Below are 5811 nucleotides of genomic sequence, written 5' to 3' on the forward strand. Positions count from 1 at the left end.
TTTTTAGTACTGAAAATATTCCATTGTCTGGATGTATCATAGTTTATCCATTCACCTACTGAAGGGCTTCCAAAAATCTGCTGTACACACCATGTATATAGGTTTTGCATGGACATGAAACTCCTTTGGGTAAATATCAAGGAGTCAAATGATGGCTCCTATAGTAAGGGTATGTTTAATTTTGTAAGAAACTGCCAAACTGTCTTCCAAGGTGGCTTACCATTTTGCATTCCCAGCAGCAGTAAATGAGAGTTCCTGTTTTTCCACATGCTCACCAGCATTTGATGTTGTCAGTGTTCTGGATTTTGGCCATTGTAATAGGTATCTTGTCTTAATTTGCATTTCTCTGAGGACATATAATGTGGAGCACCTTTTCATTTGCTTTTTTCCATGGTTTTATTTTTAATAGTATATTTTTGATATTTATCCATCATATTGTACGAGCCACAACTTGTTTATCCATTTTCTGTTGATAAATACTCACATTGTTTACAATTTGGGACTATTAAGAATAAAATTTCTATGAATATTCTTGAATCCATCTTTTTGCGGTCATAGTTTTTGTTTCTCTTAGGTGAATACCTAGGAGTAAAATTACTGTGTCATAAAGTTGATGTACATTTAACGTTATAAGAAACTGCTTAAGAGTTTTCCAAAATGAATCTAAATTTATGCTCCCATCAGCAATGTGGGGGAGTTGTTCCACATTCTCACCAACATTTGAGGTTGTCAGTCTTTTGAATTTTGGCCATTCTAGTGGGGGTGAAATAATATCTTTTGGGGTGGTTAATTTGCATTTCCCTGATAACTAATGATATGGAGCAACTTTTCGCCTTTTCATGTGCTTCTTGGCCATTTGTATATCTTCTATCGTAAAGTAACTACTTGCTTTATTTGTCCATTTTCTTATATTGAGTTGACTTTTATTATTGATTTGTAGGATTTGTATGTTTGTGTACATATTTGCATATATATTCTTATACAACTCATTTACATACACAATTCATAGTTTTATATTGGGTTGTCTTTTTCTTATTCATTTGTAATATTTATTGAATTGTGTATGTGTGTGTATATATATATACATATATATGTATATATGTGTGTGTGTATTCTGGATACAGTGTTTTGTCTGATATATCTATGGTGAATATTTTAACCCACACTATGGTTTGCCTTTTCATTTTCTTAATAGCCTGTTGATGAGCAGAAATTTTAATAAAAATCAAATTGTTATTTTTTTCTTTAATATTTGTGTTTTTTGTGTGCCCCATAAAAAATACCTGCCTGCCTCTAAAATGCAAAAATATTCTCTTATGATTTCCTTTAGAATTTCTACAGTTTTCACTTTTATGTTTGGGACTATAATTCATCTTGAATTAATTGTTGTGTGTTGTATTAAGTAGGGTTGAACTTTACTTTTTCCATATGTATATCCAGGCATTACAGTATCATTTGTTGAAGACTTTTGTTTCCTCATTGGATTGACTTGACACCCTTGTCCAAAGTCATATGACTATGCATGCATGGATCTCTTCTGGTCTCTACATTGTCTCCTATTGATCTATTTGTCTAGTGTTTAAGCAATACCTCACTTTCTTGATTACTCTAGCTTAATAGTAGGTTTTGAAACCAGATATCGTGATCCTTCCAAATTAACTTTTCTTTACACACATATATAAAGCCTTTTGGTATTTTAATTGTTATTGTGTTGAATTTAGATATCAGTTTGGAGAGAACTGACTTCTTAAAAGTATTCAGTCAGACAATCTATGAACCCGATATATTTATTTATTTAAGTCTTGTTTAATTTTAACTGATCAATGTACAATGTAGTTGATTTTCATGTCTCTCTACCAATTCCTCCTTTCTACCCTCCCTCACCCACCTCCACTGCGTATCAACTTCATATCTGTTCACTTGTCTTAACAAGTTCAAGGAATTGTTGTGATTGTTGTCTTCCACCCCGCCAGTTTATTTGTTTGTATATTTATTTATTTATTTTTATTAGCTCCCACAAATAAGTGAGAACATGTGGTGTTTCCCTTTCTGTACCTGGCTTATTTCACTTAAAATAATTTTCTCTAAGTCCATCCATGTTGCTACAAATGGTAGTATTTCATATTTTTTTACAGTAGAGTAGTATTCCATTTTGTGTAGATATACCATATTTTCCTTATTCATTCATCTGATGATAGACATTTGAGCTGGTTCCAACTCTTTACTATTGTACATAGCACTGCAGTAAACATGAGACTGCAGGTACCCTTCAACAAGATGATTTCCATTCCTCTGGGTATATTCCCAGCAGTGGAATAGCTGGGTCATATGGTAGATCTACCTATAATTGTTTGAGGAACCTCCATACCATTTTCCATAAAGGCTGCACCATTTTGCAGTCCCACCAGCAATGTAGGAAGGTTCCTTTTTCTCTTCATCCTCTCCAGCAGTTACCATTCTCAGGCTTTTGGATATTAGCCATCCTAACTGGAGTGAGATGGTATCTCAAAGTGGTTTTGATTTGCATTTCCTGAATGATGAGTGATGTTGAGCATTTTTTCACATGTCTGCTGGCCATTTGTATATCTTCCTTTAAGAAATACTTATTCAGCTCCTTCGCCCATTTTTTAATTGGGTTACTTGGGTTTTTGCTATAAAGTTGTTTGAGTTCCTTGTATAATCTGGATATTAATCCTTTGTCAGATGTATGTTTTCCAAATATTTTTTCCCACTCTGTTGGTTGTCTTTTTGCACTGTTAATTATTTCTTTTGCTATGCATAAGCTTTTTAGTTTGTTATAATCCCTTTTGTTTATTTTTCCTTTGTTGCCTGTGCTTTTGGGGTCGTATTCATGAAGTCTGTACCCAATCTTCCTGGAGTGTTTTCCTTATATTTCTTTAAGGAGTTTTATTGTTTGAAGATGTATATTTAATTATTTAATCCATTTTTAGTTGATTTTGGTATATGGTGAGATGTATGGGTCTAATTTCATTCTCCTACATATGAACATCCAATATTCCCAACACTATTTGCTGAAGAAACAGTCTCTTCCCCAGTGTGTAGACTTGGTGTTCTTATCAAAGGTCAGATGGCTGTAGGTGTATGGGTTGATTTCTGGATTCCCTATACTGTTCCATTGGTCCGTGCATCTGTTTTTATGCCAGTACCATGCTGTTTTGGTTACTATAGATTTGCAGTATAGTTTAAAGTCAGGTACTGTTATAGCTCTGGCTTTTTTTTTTTTTTTTTCTTTTTGCTCAGGATTGCTTTAGGTATTCATGGTCTTTTGTTACTCCATATGAATGTTAGATTGTTTTTTCCATTTCTGAAAAAAATGGCATTGGAATTTTGATGGGGATTGCATTGAATCTGTAGATCACTTTGGGTAGTATGGACACTTTCGCAATGTTAATTTTTCTAATCCAAGAGCATGGGATATCTGTCCGTCTTCTTGTGTCCTCTTTAATTTCTTTCAACAGTGGTTTGTAGTTCTCATCATAGAGATTTTTCACATCCTTGGTTAACTTCATTCCTAGGTATTTTATTTTGAGGGTTACTATTGTAAATGGGCTAGCTTTGTTTTACTTCTTTTTCTGCTAGTTCATTGTCGGAGTATGGAAATACTACTGATTTTATGTGTTGATTTTGTATCCTACAACTTTGCTGAAATTTTTTATCAAAGATAAAAATCATATGTTCTTCTCTATAGATGCTGAAAGCCCATTTGACAAAATTCAACATTCGATCATGATAAAGACTCTATAAACTGGGTATAGAAGGAAAGTATCTCAGCACAATTAAAGCCATATATGACAAACCCACTGCCAATATCATCCTTACTGGGGAAAAGTTGAAAGCTTTTCCTTTAAGAACAGGAACAAGACAAGGATGCTCACTCTTCCACTCCTATTCAAAATGGTGTTGGAATTATTAGCCAGAGCAATCAGAGAAGAGAAGGAAATAAAGGGCATCCAGATTGGAAAAGATGAAGTTAAGCTGTCCCTGTTTGCAGATGATATGATCCTGTATATAGAACAGCCTAAAGACTCTATTTATTTGTCTTTAATTTCTCTCAGAAATGTTTTGTAGGTTTTAGTGTAGAAGTATTTTGATAAAATTATTTCTAAGTATTTAATGTTTTATAATGTTATTGTATATAAGATTATTTACAATTTTATTCAATTATTTGCTGCCAGTATATAAAAATACAATTGATTTTTGTATATTAACCATGTATCTCACAATTTTCCTGAATTGATGTGTTAGTTTCAGTGGCTGTATGTAGATTCTTTGACACTATACACTTAAAGAAAATAAGCTGAGAGTGTTCATTATTACTAGATCTCCCTTGCAAGAAATGCTTAAGAGAGTCCAGCAAGGTGAAATGAAAGAACACTAGATAGTAATATGAAGTTGTATAAAGAAATAAAGATCTCAATAAAGGTCAACACATGGGCAACTATAAAAACTAGTAACATTGTAACAACATTTTGTAACTTCACTTTTTTATTTTCTACATGATTTTAAAAACTAATGCCTTTAAAGAATTATTCTTTCATCATTTGGGAGCCTGAAATATATAAGAATGTAATTCTGTGACATCAACAACTGAAAGGGGTGGGGGCTGAGCTTCAAGGCACCAGTTTTTGTATGTTATTGAAGTCAAATTGGTTTAAATTCAAACTAGGGTGTTATAATTTTAAGATGTTAGGTGTAATACCCAAGACACACACACACACACACATAATCACAAAATGGCTATAGAATATACACATAAGGAAATGAGAAAGGAATATAAATATTTCACTATAGAAATTAAACACAGAAAAAGGACAGTAATGCAGGAAATAAGGGACAATAAGCTATAATGCACATAGAAAGCAAATAGCAAAATGATAGAAGTAAGTCCCTCTGTATAAGTATTTACTTCAAATGTAAATGGATTAAATTCTCTAATCAAAAGATAGACATTGGAAGAATGAATAAAAATGCTTGATCCAACTATGTGTTGTCTACAATAGACTCACTTTAGATCCACAGACATAAACCAGTTGAAAGGGAATGAATGGAAAAGGATATTCCATGCAAATAATAACCGAAAGAGAGCTGAAGTGGCTATAATAATATCAGACAAAATAGACTTTAAATCAGGAAAATTTACGAGAGACAAAGAACATTATAAATTAATTAAAGTTTGAATACAGCAAGAAGATATAAAAATTACAAACATTTATGTACTTAATGAGATCATCAAAATATATAAAGCAAAAACTAATAAAGTTGAGGAGAAAAATGGACATTTCTCTTTTACATTAATTACATTTCATTTTACATTAATAGTTGGAGGCATCAAAACCCCTCTTTCAATAATGGATAGAAGAACTAGACTGAAGGAAGATAAGTAAAGAAACAAAGCTCAGATCCCCAAATTGGCTAGCCACAAAAAACAAACAAACAACACAACACAACACACACAAAAAGCAAACAACATCAAAACAAATACAGGACTTAAAACAATAAACCAACTAAATGTAACAGACGTGTACAGAACACACTATTCAACAAAAACATTATACACATTTTTCTCAAGTGCTCATGAGAAATTTTTCAGGATATGAAAATATATCAGACTACAGATTAAGTCTCAATAGATTTAAAAAGGTAAATATCAAACTAAGTATCTTCTCTGCCCACAGTTGTGTGAAGTTAGAAATCAACAACAGAAGAAAAGCTGGGAAATTTACAAAATTGTGGAAATTAAAAAATACAGTATTAAGTAACCGATTAATCAAAGAAGAAACCACAAGGGAA

Source organism: Cynocephalus volans, chromosome 6 (genome assembly GCF_027409185.1).
Source record: "Cynocephalus volans isolate mCynVol1 chromosome 6, mCynVol1.pri, whole genome shotgun sequence".
NCBI lineage: Eukaryota > Metazoa > Chordata > Mammalia > Dermoptera > Cynocephalidae > Cynocephalus > Cynocephalus volans.